The sequence below is a fragment of the Dermochelys coriacea genome, chromosome 16 (assembly GCF_009764565.3).
Source record: "Dermochelys coriacea isolate rDerCor1 chromosome 16, rDerCor1.pri.v4, whole genome shotgun sequence".
Taxonomy (NCBI): domain Eukaryota; kingdom Metazoa; phylum Chordata; order Testudines; family Dermochelyidae; genus Dermochelys; species Dermochelys coriacea.
The window spans coordinates 20,230,884-20,243,666 of NC_050083.1; the positions used below are offsets into that span (position 1 = coordinate 20,230,884).

General features: G+C 48.2%; 1 protein-coding gene across 1 annotated transcript in view; it reads left to right on the plus strand.

Annotated features, from left to right (window-relative positions):
* The first annotated feature begins 1,544 nt into the window (after positions 1-1,544).
* The window catches only part of NACC2 (NACC family member 2), an 82,658-nt gene continuing 71,419 nt past the window's right edge, over positions 1,545-12,783 (plus strand). The window contains exon 1 of the mRNA XM_038374892.2: positions 1,545-1,733. The gene's annotated coding sequence lies outside the window, so the exon portion shown is untranslated. The remainder of the gene's footprint in view (positions 1,734-12,783) is intronic.

A 12,783-nucleotide genomic window follows, 5' to 3' on the forward strand; every position in this document is an offset into this window, starting at 1 on the left:
TCCCAGGGGTAGATCTAGGAGCAATGACATGAACTTGAGCAAAGGAAAATTCAGGGTCGATACAGGAAGGCATTTCCAAACAGAATAACCTTATTAGACTGTGGTCCAATCCTTCAAGAAATGTGGTAGAAGCCTCATCGCCTAGGACATTTAAAACTGGACTGTAGAGAATACTTAAGCATACACCATGGAAACAATTCTGTAGAGGCTAGGGGAATTGACCAGCTGAGCTTAGCAGGCTACAGCTCACTTCATTGGCTAGTGTAGCTCACGAAAGCTTATGCTCAAATAAATTTGTTAGTCTCTAAGGTGCCACAAGTCCTCCTTTTCTTTTAGCAGATACAGACTAACAGGGGCTGCCACTCTGAAATCTGAGCTTAGCAGGTATGTTTCCACTTCTTATTTATGAGATTCTATGAAAATGCTGTTGTGGTAGGTGCACTACAAACACAGAACAAAAAGACAGGTTTCAGAGTAGCAGCTGTGTTAGTCTGTATTTGCAAAAAGAAAAGGAGGACTTGTGGCACCTTAGAGCCTAACAAATTTATTCGTGAGCTACAGCTCACTTCATCGGATGCAATCCGATGAAGTGGGCTGTAGCTCAGGAAAGCTTATGCTCGAATAAATTTGTTAGGCTCTAAGGTGCCACAAGTCCTCCTTTTCTTTTTAGAACAAAAAGACACTCCCTGCCCCCGAGGAGTTTACAGCCGAAGTAAAAGACAAGGGACAACAAATGGATACAGACCAGGGGGCACAAGGAAACCAGGAGACAATATTGGTGATAGGCAATGGTCTCAGCACACCAGCAGCCTCCCTGGTCAAGTTTTTATAGGCATACCGGCGAAGCAGAGTTTTGAGTGGGGATTTGAAGTGCGATGATGAGGTTTCTTTGCAGATGTTTCTGGGGCTGCCTCCCTACCAAAAGAGGCAGCACGGCAGAAAGAACCCAGGTGATTTTCAAAAACTTAAGTTTTCCTCAAGTGCAGTTGTTTTATTTGTACTATGATCTGACTAAACCGCAATACTAACACATGCAAGGATAAGGAGCAGGCCGGGGGTGCTTAGGGCCCCGTTTAGCGATGGGCAGGGAGTGGAAAGCCTGTTGACACCAGGGGAAGTCCCCGGCCCCAAGGGCCCCGCACTGCACTAGGCTGTACTCGCAGCGGCCGCGGAGTACGGGGAAGTCGAGGTGCGCCTCTTTGACATCCTCTTTCCCCTCCCCTTTTTAATTACCCTGAAAAATAATAAGCGACACATGGAAAGATCAAGCCCCTCTGATCGCCCCGCCCTGTCTCCATGTCCTGCACGGACCCCCAGCGCGACACTATCGGTGGGCTCCGTGGGGCACACGCCTGCCGGGGGGGGTCTGGCAGCGGCATCCCCTGGGCCCAGGGCATGTCACGACAGAGGGAAGGGGCGATGCTAGCCCCAGCCCCGGGGTTAGGGAGGCCCCGGCGGGGAGCCGGGCAAAGCCTGTGGCGCCGGCAGGGCCGGGGCGCCGCCAGCCGCCTCCAGTCCCGCGGCCCGTCGTGCCGAGGGTCCGTCTAGCTGGGGGCCGCGATCAGCCCCGCGCCCCGCCCGGCCCGGCCCGGCCCGCGGCGCTCGGCGCTGCTGGGCGAGGTCAGGGAAAGTCCATGCGAGGAGCCGCTGGAATCACTTCCTGCCGCCGAGCCGGCCAGCGCCGCTAGGCCCCAGGGAGCCGCCGCGCGTCCGTGGGGCAGCGAGCCCCGCAGGTAACCGCCGCCCGGAGCCCCCGGCCCGCCGGGAGCCGGCCCTGTGCCCCGGCGCCCCTGCCGCCGACAGGCGCCCCGCCGGGTGTCGCTCCCCCAACGCCCCCCCGAGTCGCCCCGCCGGGTGTCGCTCCCCCAACGCCCCCCCCCCGAGTCGCCCCGCCGGGTGTCGCTCCCCCAACGCCCCCCCCCGAGTCGCCCCGCCGGGTGTCGCTCCCCCAACCCCTCCCCCCCGAGTCGCCCCGCCGGGTGTCGCTCCCCCAACCCCTCCCCCCCGAGTCGCCCCGCCGGGTGTCGCTCCCCCAACGCCCCCCCCCGAGTCGCCCCGCCGGGTGTCGCTCCCCCACCCCCGCCCCCGAGTCGCCCCGCCGGGTGTCGCTCCCCCACGCCCCCCCCCGAGTCGCCCCGCCGGGTGTCGCTCCCCCAACCCCTCCCCCGAGTCGCCCCGCCGGGTGTCGCTCCCCCAACGCCCCCCCCCCAGTCGCCCCGCCGGGTGTCGCTCCCAACGCCCCCCCCCCAGTCGCCCCGCCGGGTGTCGCTCCCCCAACGCCCCCCCCCGAGTCGCCCCGCCGGTGTCGCTCCCCAACGCCCCCCCCCCGAGTCGCCCCGCCGGGTCGCTCCCCCAACGCCCCCCCCCGAGTCGCCCCGCCGGGTGTCGCTCCCCAACGCCCCCCCCCGAGTCGCCCCGCCGGGTGTCGCTCCCCAACGCCCCCCCCCGAGTCGCCCCCGCCGGTCGCTCCCCCCCAACCCCCCCCCCGAGTCCGCCCCCCGGTGTCGCTCCCCCAACGCCCCCCCCCGAGTCGCCCCGCCGGTCGCTCCCCCAACGCCCCCCCCCCGAATCGCCCCGCCGGTGTCGCTCCCCCAACGCCCCCCCCCCCGATCGCCCCCCGGGTGTCGCTCCCCCAACCCCCCCCCCCCTAGTCGCCCGCCGGTGTCCGCTCCCCAACGCCCCCCCCCCCGAGTCGCCCCGCCGGGTGTCGCTCCCCCAACGGCCCCCCCCCCCCGAGTCGCCCCGCCGGGTCGCTCCCCAACGCCCCCCCCCCACGAGTCGACCCGCCGGGTGTCGCTCCCCCACGCCCCCCCACCACCCGAGTCGCCCCGCCGGGTGTCGCCTCCCCCAACGCCCCCCCCCCGAGTCGCCCCCCGCCGGGTGTCGCTCCCACACCCCTCCACCCGAGTCGCCCCGCCGGGTGTTCGCTCCCCACAACCCCTCCCCCGAGTCGCCCCCGCCGGGTGTCGCTCCCCCAACCCCTCCCCCGAGTCGCCCCGCCGGGTGTCGCTCCCCCCACCCCTCCCCCGAGTCGCCCCGCCGGGTGTCGCTCCCCCCGGGGTTTGTTCCCGCTACCCCCGTCCGAGTCACCTCCCGGGGTTTGCTCCCCCTAACGTTTCCCGAGTCATCCCCCTTGCCCCACTGGGTGTTGCTCCCCCTAATCCCAAGTCACCCCCTCGCCTGGGGTTGCCCTCCATCCTCTCCCTTGAAGAAGGGCAAGAGGGCAGCTATCCCACACCTATTCCCTGGTCCTTCTTTCTCTAGAGGGACTAACCCCCCCGGCCTGGTGCTCTCTTCCTAACCTACATCCTAGATGGGATTCACCCAACTCCCACAGAGGCTCAGTCCCCACCTACTCTTCTCCAAATCCACAGTAGACTCATCATGAACCCCTCCCCATAGTCATCCAGAGGACTTGCCTCTTCCCCCTCTGACGTTCTCTCCCATCCACAGGGGACTCGCCTCTGCTTGTCTCCCAACATGGAGATCATGCCCTCCTCATTCTGCCCCTTCTAACAGGGAGCTTGCCCCACTCACCCCTCTGCTGTACCAGAGGATCTCCCCCTGTCCCCCCATGCTACCTCTGGGAGGAAGAGCTCCCTCCCAAATGGGACTCAACCACAACATGTTCAGTCCACTTACAGGAGAATTGGCCCCGCCGATGGCACCCAAGTGCAGTCCTTTAACAGCAGACTATCCCCCGCCTGTCTGCACAACAATCGCTTCTCCCAGTCACTCTGGGGGGATTAACCACTTCAGAGGTGACTCTGCCTGCCCCTCCAACAGGGACAATACCTTCCCATTCCCCAAGAAGGGAGTCATCCTTACCTCTCCCCCCAGCATGGTAGCACTTGCCTCGGCCCTCTCACCCTCAGTCCATGGGTCTCAGTCCCAGCCTACTCCCGCATATGGCTGTCACCCCTTACTCCTCCTTATCCAATGGAGTCACCTGCCCAGCATATGCCCTTACACACAGCAGAGAGTCATCCCAATCCTCATGCCAGGGGACTCATCCCAATTCTCCTGACACCCTATCTTATTGGAGTCCCCCCCATTCCCCCTGATCTCATTGGACTTGCCTCTGTCCTAACCCTAGGAATTTACTCACCCACACCCTTTACCCAGAGAACTATCTCCTGTCATCTCCCACACCCTACCCCTGAAAAGCCACTCTCCAATACTACAGCTGAGGCACCCCCACGTGCTCCATCCTCTCACTGTTGCAAGGGATTTCTCCCTACCTCCCCTTCCCATCTGATTCACCTATCCTCCGCAGGAAATAATCCTGCGTCCTGAATCCCCATCCTTCCCCACATCCTCCCTGGGGAATTCCTCCTGCCCAAGAAACAGCACAGAGATGGTTTTTTTTTCACCCTGTCCATTGGTAGTGGTTGTTTTTTCCCCCTCTTCACACCACATTCCTCTTCTCTAGGGGTATTGTCTTCTCCCTCCTTCCGCCCTGTCCTCAAAAGAACTGATAGTCCTTTGGTGCGTTTGATAAAAGGATTGTGTCCAGTTGTAGTAATTCGTTGTTCTGTACAATGCCTAGCACTCTGCTAATGTTTAACAAATAGTTACGAGAGGTATTTTAATCCACTCTCTAATGGGGGAAATATATCCTGGACTTTGTCTCTCAACCTCCCCCAAAAATTCCTTTGAGGTTTTGCGGCTGTTTCCTGCTGCTGGCAGGTCCAGCTTTTAATACAGTTAGTTTATTGAGTCAATAAAATATAAAACAGTCTTCTGCCCCATGTCGCTAATTCAGTGAGCATTCAATAAACAGGTTTTTCTTTCCCAGTTTTTTTTTAATATGACAAATACAATAGATTTTAGCCCTGATACTGAAGGAACAGCCACAGTAAATAATATAACAAACCCCTTAACCTTTCATGGAGTCAGAGACACAAACATAAATTGATTGCTTCAAATAACATGATGAGCTGTGCTGTCTTTTTCTTAATTTCAAATTGCAGGTATTTGGGGATCTAGATAAGGAAGTGTTTTGTGTAACAAGGGGTAAAGCATCCATTAGTGTAAGAAAGTGGTATTTATTTATTTTTTTCTTTGGTTTGGCTGGGGGTAGGGGAAGAAGTTACTGGGAAAGGAGGGCTGCTTTGGGAAGTATTGGAGCTTTCCTAGAAAAGATGCTGATTGTGGTAGAATTTGATTAGGTCCTTTGGTCTTTCCAAGTCCTATTCACCTAGCAAAATGGATTTGAGAAATAGGATATAATTAGAAACATGTTAATGAAGTGGCTGCAGGGCTTAGTTGATTTTAATTTCTAAGTGTTTGTATAGATGTTTGTACTCTTTTTTGGTATTGGAGGATTGTATGACCTGAAGGAAAGGGATTTTTTTAAAAAAATGAACACCGAAATGCACAGTTTAAGAATAATAGTATAACATCATTTTTGCGAAGGATGCTATAATTCAAATGACTGCAGTTGTGGATTTTTGTGGGGGGTTGCAGAGCAGACATGCTTTATAATATTCCAGTATTATTTTTATGCTATATCACGTGGTCAGCAAGAGGCAGGATGTTAAGCAGCTTGTTGATGTATAAATATGGAAAATATAGTGGTACTTTATTGGGGATTTTTTGAAGGGAGATAAGTGCCTTTCCGAATGCTGGTGTGTTATGGTATGTACTGCAGTAGGCAGCATGTTGTAGTTAAAGTACGTTTGCTCTGTTCAAGGACTTCTCCGAACGTCGCCACTGCTATAGGAAAATAAAATGACAGTGGTACATTCTGTACTTCAGTGGTGAGACTCACCCATATGTATTAACAGGAAAAGTACCGGAACACTTAAAATGAGGTCTCCATTACATGCTGCTTCATTAATTTGAATATTTACTTGTGTGTTTCCTCCATTCAAAAGGCATTTGTGAGATTGTGGGTAGCTTGATGCACTTCGTGCTTGCCAAGTGTTTGTCTTGTGTCCTGAGTAATGATGAACTGGCACACTGTTTTACCTTTTCAAACTAAAATATTAAACAGTAGTAGAAGCTGAAATCGGTAAACAAAACTGAATTATTGCTGTCCTCTCAGTTGCATATTAACTTCTACCAGTTAATATTCCAGTGCATGAAGAGTGGGTTTCTGGAATCATGTATCTAGTGTGATTCTTGAAACCATCTAGTCATACTTCATACAAAGTGTTAGGATCCTGATGCTGTGAGATGCTGAGCACACTCCAGGCCTATTAGATTTCAGTAAGAGCGAACAATGCTCAACACTATCCAGAAGCAATGTTAAAATGTATATATGAATATAGTTAAAAAGAAACAAAAATACAAGCCCATTCAACTGCTGAATATCTACTTTTAAATAGCTTTAAACAGACTAAGGCTAAACCTTTTGCCTTTTACTTGAATATATGTTGTTAGCCAGGCCTGGGACAGTCAGCACATATCCTCAAGCTATGAACAATAGAGGTAATAATAGCTCAAACTCTAGTGAAAGGCTCTTATTAGGGATCTTGCCCTTATTTTCCTGGGAATAAATGTCATTCCATGGTCCACTGAAGATTTCATGTCATTGTGTAAAAACAACAAATATTCTCAATCGAGGTTTCATACAGGGTTATGTGAAAACGGGGTGGTAGAATTGGAATGCCCAAGGGAAAGAATGAACTTGTGGGAGTTGAAATCTTTCTTCTTTGCAAATTTTAGCAACTTTTTAAAGTAATACACTTTCTTAAATGAAATGTGAATTTTTTTCTTTAATTCAAAAATAGACAAAGGGGCAGAACAGTATTAAAGGGACATTCAGGTTAATATATAATGTATATTTCAGGTAAACATAATTTTACAAAAATTTAATTATCCTAGTTAATAAAACACTGTGGATTCTAAAATCTCACTTAATTTTTTATTAAGGTTTATGCTTTGAACTTCTCTTAAATTGGACTGTTGCAATAAACAAACAACTGACACAGTCTGTAAGAAGTTTTGTCTTCTGGTTCTCCTGCACTTGCACAATACTACAGTGTTTGTTTTGCAAACACTATAGAGGAGCACTGGAAACCAAACAAAAACATTTCCATTAGAATTTATAGAAGAAAATGCCAGATATATAGACATTTCTATTAATCGAACCTTTTGAGAAACATTGTTTCTATGACAGGTTTCAGAGTAGCAGCCGTGTTAGTCTGTATTTGCAAAAAGAAAAGGAGGTCTTGTGGCACCTTAGAGACTAACAAATTTATTAGAGCATAAGCTTTCGTGAGCTACAGCTCACTTCATCGGATGCATTTGGTGGAAAAAGCAGAGGAGAGATTTATATATATACACACACACACACAGAGAACATGAAACAATGGGTTTATCATACACACTGTAGGGAGAGTGATCACTTAAGATAAGCCATCGCCAGCAGCGGGGGGGGGGGGGGGGAGGGGGGAGGAAAACCTTTCATGGTGACAAGCAAGGTAGGCTAATTCCAGCAGTTAACAAGGATATCAGAGGAACGGTGGGGGGTGAGGTGGGAGGGAGAAATACCATGGGGAAATAGTTTTACTTTGTGTAATGACTCATCCATTCCCAGTCTCTATTCAAGCCTAAGTTAATTGTATCCAGTTTGCAAGATTTAAATTTGTGGCATAAATTCACTTGATGGCAGCTCTTTAATGGATCTTGAATTGTGATGTATTAGAATATATAGTATCTGAAATGTAAGATCTTGCTGTGGATCAGAGATGGATGAAAACTTCCAGTAGTAGAGTCCAATTTAAAGTTAGCTTAATAATTTCGATGAAGTGAGCTGTAGCTCACGAAAGCTTATGCTCTAATAAATTTGTTAGTCTCTAAGGTGCCACAAGTACTCCTTTTCTTTTTGCGAATACAGACTAACACGGCTGCTACTCTGAAACCTGTTCATAGAGTTTAAGCTCCGTTGTTCCAGCTTCCCAGAGTTTGATCTTGGAAGCAGCCTTTCTGTGATTGTGTTGCTTATTACTAGCTACACTAATTCTCTCTCTTTTTTTAAGGGTACAGAAGACATGTAAGTTAAAACCATATTCAGCATGTGGACAACATGTGTTTATGTAAATATAAAAAGTACTCCTGCAAGTGATGGTGACCACTTCACGCTTACATATTTTTCAGGCTATGACAATGCCTTCCTGCAAAATGAAAGCAACTTCACTCCACAATTTAATAATAAATATGATCTGCCTGGATTTTCCTTGTCCAGGGAATCTTTTAGGCCTCCGACAGATTTCAGTTTATATGAAATGGTGCCGTTAGCACCAACTTCACATTGGGCTCTAATTCTGTACTCTGTGAGCCCGAAGATGTGAAGAGCACTGTCTAACTGCATTAATTGGCCTTTTCATGTGGACTCTCATCATGGATGTTTAAACTGGTTTGGAGAAGATAAGAATGCTCCTTCCCTCCGAATCTTTGTCCATTTCTAGGCCTGGACTCAAAACAAACCTCTCTGTAAAGTTCAGATTTTTAGCACCAGGTTTCAGTTAGGATCAGGCAGCAAAGTGCTGAGAGACGAGATGCCGTTTTGTGGTATTTCCAGTTGGTTTTCGGAGAAGTGCCAGAAATATCACAAGAGATTTTGTTCAACTCCGTGTTGCACCCCTGAAGAAATATGGGTAGCTTCAGAGAAACTTCCACACTTGTGTGTGCTTATCCAACTCGGATTGTGTGGAATGGAAATATTTATTTTAGACCATTTTCTTATGAAGTATGATTTCCCTGCCAGGTCTCCTGGCGGTTTCTGCTCTGCTGTGTACGTCTGCAGATATGTACTTTATTTGAAAGCTTGCTGTATTGACACAATAGTACTTAAATTGGGACATGGCTCTCTGACACAATAAGCTGGTGTGTTGCTAAGTATTGTGTGGAGCCATTGGATTGCGGATAAACTTAGCAAAGCGATCTTACAAAATGATTGTGACTTTACCACTAGCTGTCTCCCTACAGTGCTTGTGTTTAAAAATACCCAGGCCTGACAAAATGAGGTTAGAATGGAGATTCAGCTACGATGTTGAATTTTTCCGCATTTTGAGTTTAGCAGTAGCTTTCTGTGGGGTGAAAATAGAGGGGTTTTAGTGAGGTAGAAAGGAATAATTGCTTCAGAAAGCTCTAGTGATGATATAAGTCACAAACCACTTCAAGGGACAGTTAAACTGTTTAACATTTTAGACTGATTTGACCAAACTCACGCAGAGGTAGAAGAAAATGGAAAGTTAAAGGCACGTCATTTCTTCTACCCATTTACTGATATCTTTATTTATTATTTCTTTTGATTATTTAAGATTTCTGTAACACCTGATGGCCAGGGAAAGTGCTATGCATTGCTGTTGTTCAGTCCCTTAATCTCTCCTAAAAGAACAGGAGGACTTGTGGCACCTTAGAGACTAACAAATTTATCTGAGCATAAGCTTTCGTGGGCTACAGCTCACTTCTATAATGCCAGCAGAGCAACTCCTGTGAATTGCAGCCTTACAGTCACTCGGGGGCCATCTCTTCTGCCTTTTTTAGGATTGTTCTGTGAAGTCTTAGCAATTCAGTTAACCTTTGCCCTTTATCAGAGCTTCACTAACTAGGGGCTTGTCCACACTGGCAATTTACAGCATGGCAACTTTCTGGCTCAGGGGTGTGAATAAAACACCCCCCTGAGTGCAACAAGTTTCAGCGCTGTAAAGCACCGGTGTAGACAGTGCCCTGGTAGCTGCACTCCTTGTGTAGGTGGATTTTTTAGAGTGCTGGGAGAGCTGTCTCCCAGCGCTGCGCCACCCCGATCACACAAGCCACGTTAAAACGCTGCCGTGTAGACTAGCCCGAGGTTTGATGGAAACACCTGAAGTGTTTTTTTTTTCTCAAGCACGTTGAGAAATAGGTTAACATTGCTAAAGAGGTGAGGCTCTTCATTTTCTTTCTACCTGACTTTATTTGCAAAGTGACAGGAATTTTGACAACCTTGTGTCTTTTTTAGCAAATCAAGTGTCATGCCACGTTTGTCTGTGGATGAAATCATTTGCGAAATATGTTTCCCAGCTTGCTTCAGGCATAATTCATTGTCGACTGTAATTGCTCATTTGCTGGGACTGTGATTCGTTATCAAGTTTTAAGTTCAACTTGTTTTTATTAAAAAAAAAATTAAACAAATGTTTGAAGGTAGAGATTTTAAAAATATTAAATCGTGCACTGTATTTATCCATACCTGCTGTTCTTAACTTGTTAAATGACATGATCTGACAGAGGGGTAAAGAATCATGCCAAGACTTCAGGTGTGAGGTATTGCACTCGTTTTGTCATGTGATTTCTCTTAAATGGGGACAGAGGTGGTAAAATTTCCTACTGCTCAGCCAGATCATGTTACATAAATCAGTTCACAAAGGGAACTCTCTGAGCTTGGGTCTCCCCCTTCCTTATGGAGGGAGACTCTGGGCATGTCTACACATGCAGTGCTGCAGCAGTGAAGACGCTCTGTGCTGACAGGAAAGAACTCTTCCATCGGCATAGTAAAACCACCTGAACAAGCGGCAGTAGCTGTGTCGGCGGGAGAAGCTCTCCCGCCATCATAGTGCTGTCCACACCGGCGCTTATGTCAATGTAATGTATGTTGCTTACGGGGGGGGTTTATTCACATCCCTGAGCAACATAAGTTACGCCTACATAAGCTGTAGTGTAGACATAGCCTCAGCCACCTTTGCAATATCATGCCCTTTCTCACCCTCCCACATCATTCCGGACTGGGTGGAGGTTTCTTCCCAGAATACAGGGTCTGTGTGAAGGGAAGGGTGGAAATTTGAAGGCTTGATGTGAGGAGTGGAGGAAGGGCTGCTTGGGAAATGGGGTGTGTGTGTGCACATTTTCTCCCCCAACCCCTCATAGACTTTAAAGCCAGGAGGAGTCGTCATGATCATATAGTGTGACCTGTACATTGCAGGTCACAGAACCTCACCCACTCACTCCTGTAATAGAACCATAACCTCTGGCTGAGTTACTGAAGTCCTCAAATCTTGATTTAAAGACTTCAAGTTAAAAAGAATCCACCATTTACTCTCGTTCAGACCAGCAAGTGACCCATGTCCCACACTTCAGAGGAAGGCGAAAAACCCCAGCATCTCTGCCAATCTGACCTAGGGGAAAATTCTTTCCTGATTACAAATACTAGACCCTGAGCTCTCCAGTGTCATGGAAATTAGGAAAGGCAATGCAGCCTAGAACTGTTATATTTTCCATGTAGCTTACCTACTTGGGGGTTCTAGGGACAGGGCGGGCAGAGAGGAGGCGCTGGCAATGTGCCTGCAAAGGAGTTAACGCTGCTTGGGAGTGCTTGGGGTAGGATATGATATGGAAGTACAGGACTTCCATGTCAAAGGCCCTGGCTTCCCATATATTTCTGGAGATCTGCAGGGGAAATTCCCCCGGTACCACACTGCTGCCTCACATGGTTTTCACCATAGAGGGATATGATTTGGGACAGTGATGGGCTATCAGTGACTCTGATTCATGGGTGGAAACAGGTTTTTTGGTACACTTACTGAGACTTAAAATACCTTGCAACCTTATTGAAATACTGTGTAGATAATAGTACTTGGCATGTATTTTGTGCTTTCCATGTTCAGAGTACTGTCCAAAGAAATGATCATTTTCTTAATCCTCTAAATGGTCTGGAAATTTTACTTTTTAGAAACTTGCAAGCAAAGTAAATTTTTATGTTTCCCTTCCAAACCAGACAAAAATGTTTCAGTGCATTCCCCCCTCCCCTCCCCCCCAGGTGCATGGGGATCACTGACACCAGTCCAGGAGTCGCAAGCAACCCTATAATAACAAACCAGTTTGCAGGCTCAATAAGTTAGCACAGGTTTCAGGAGCAAGAGAAGCTGATTTTAAACTTCCAAGAGATAATTATAAAATCTACATTTAAACAAAAGTAACTTGTTACTTTTTTCTTTTATGTAATGACTTCAAAGTACTTTTAAAAAGTTTCTCTGTGTATCTTTTCAAAATCTTGCCAACTTTAAGGGGTGTTTAAAAGCATTAACTGGAAAAGGGGGGAGTTCATGGTAACATTGGGAGTCTGCTGACTTCTGGTTTAGTGGCACAGTTCCCAAATACTGCCAGTTTGCTTTGGAAGTAAGTGCCAGGAGTTAAGGGCAGCAGAATGTAGGGGGAGGGGGTGACTCCATCAAAGTGACCATATATAGTCATTGGGATGAGATTAAATACTTTACCTCACAGTGACATCCCAAAAGCAATAAAGCCAATATGGGGACCTATTAATCATTTGTAAAAACAGTAAAAAATGCACCTCACTTTGTAGCAACTAATTTGTAGCAATCAGGGCTCTTTGAGGATTCTATTGATTTAGGGAGAGGAGCCAGATGATTTCCATCCTTGGGAGCCTGGAGGCAAAAATTCAGCAGCAAACTGAAGAATAGCATGTGCAAAGAATTGTAAGTTAAATATGACCGAGCCTGTGCTCTCTCAAGCTAGTGGGTTTGAACACTTGTTTGGAAAGGGGTTGTGTCGTCCAGTGCCAGCAATGATTTCTTTCCATAAATGCTTTAACACCACAATATTCATTAGAGAGACGTGTTGCAGCCTAAAGCTATGTAGTTTGTGTGTGGATACATGTTTCACATGCCAGTTCCCTATGCCACAGGATACTCTAGTTATGTGATGCATTAGAAAAACAGGAGTTAGGCTTGACTATATAACCCCCTGTAGAGGTGTCAAAAAGAACATATTGTAGTGTCAATGTAACAATGCCAAAGTTACGGTGGGACAGCATTTCTCTTGTGAGTTCTTGTCCCT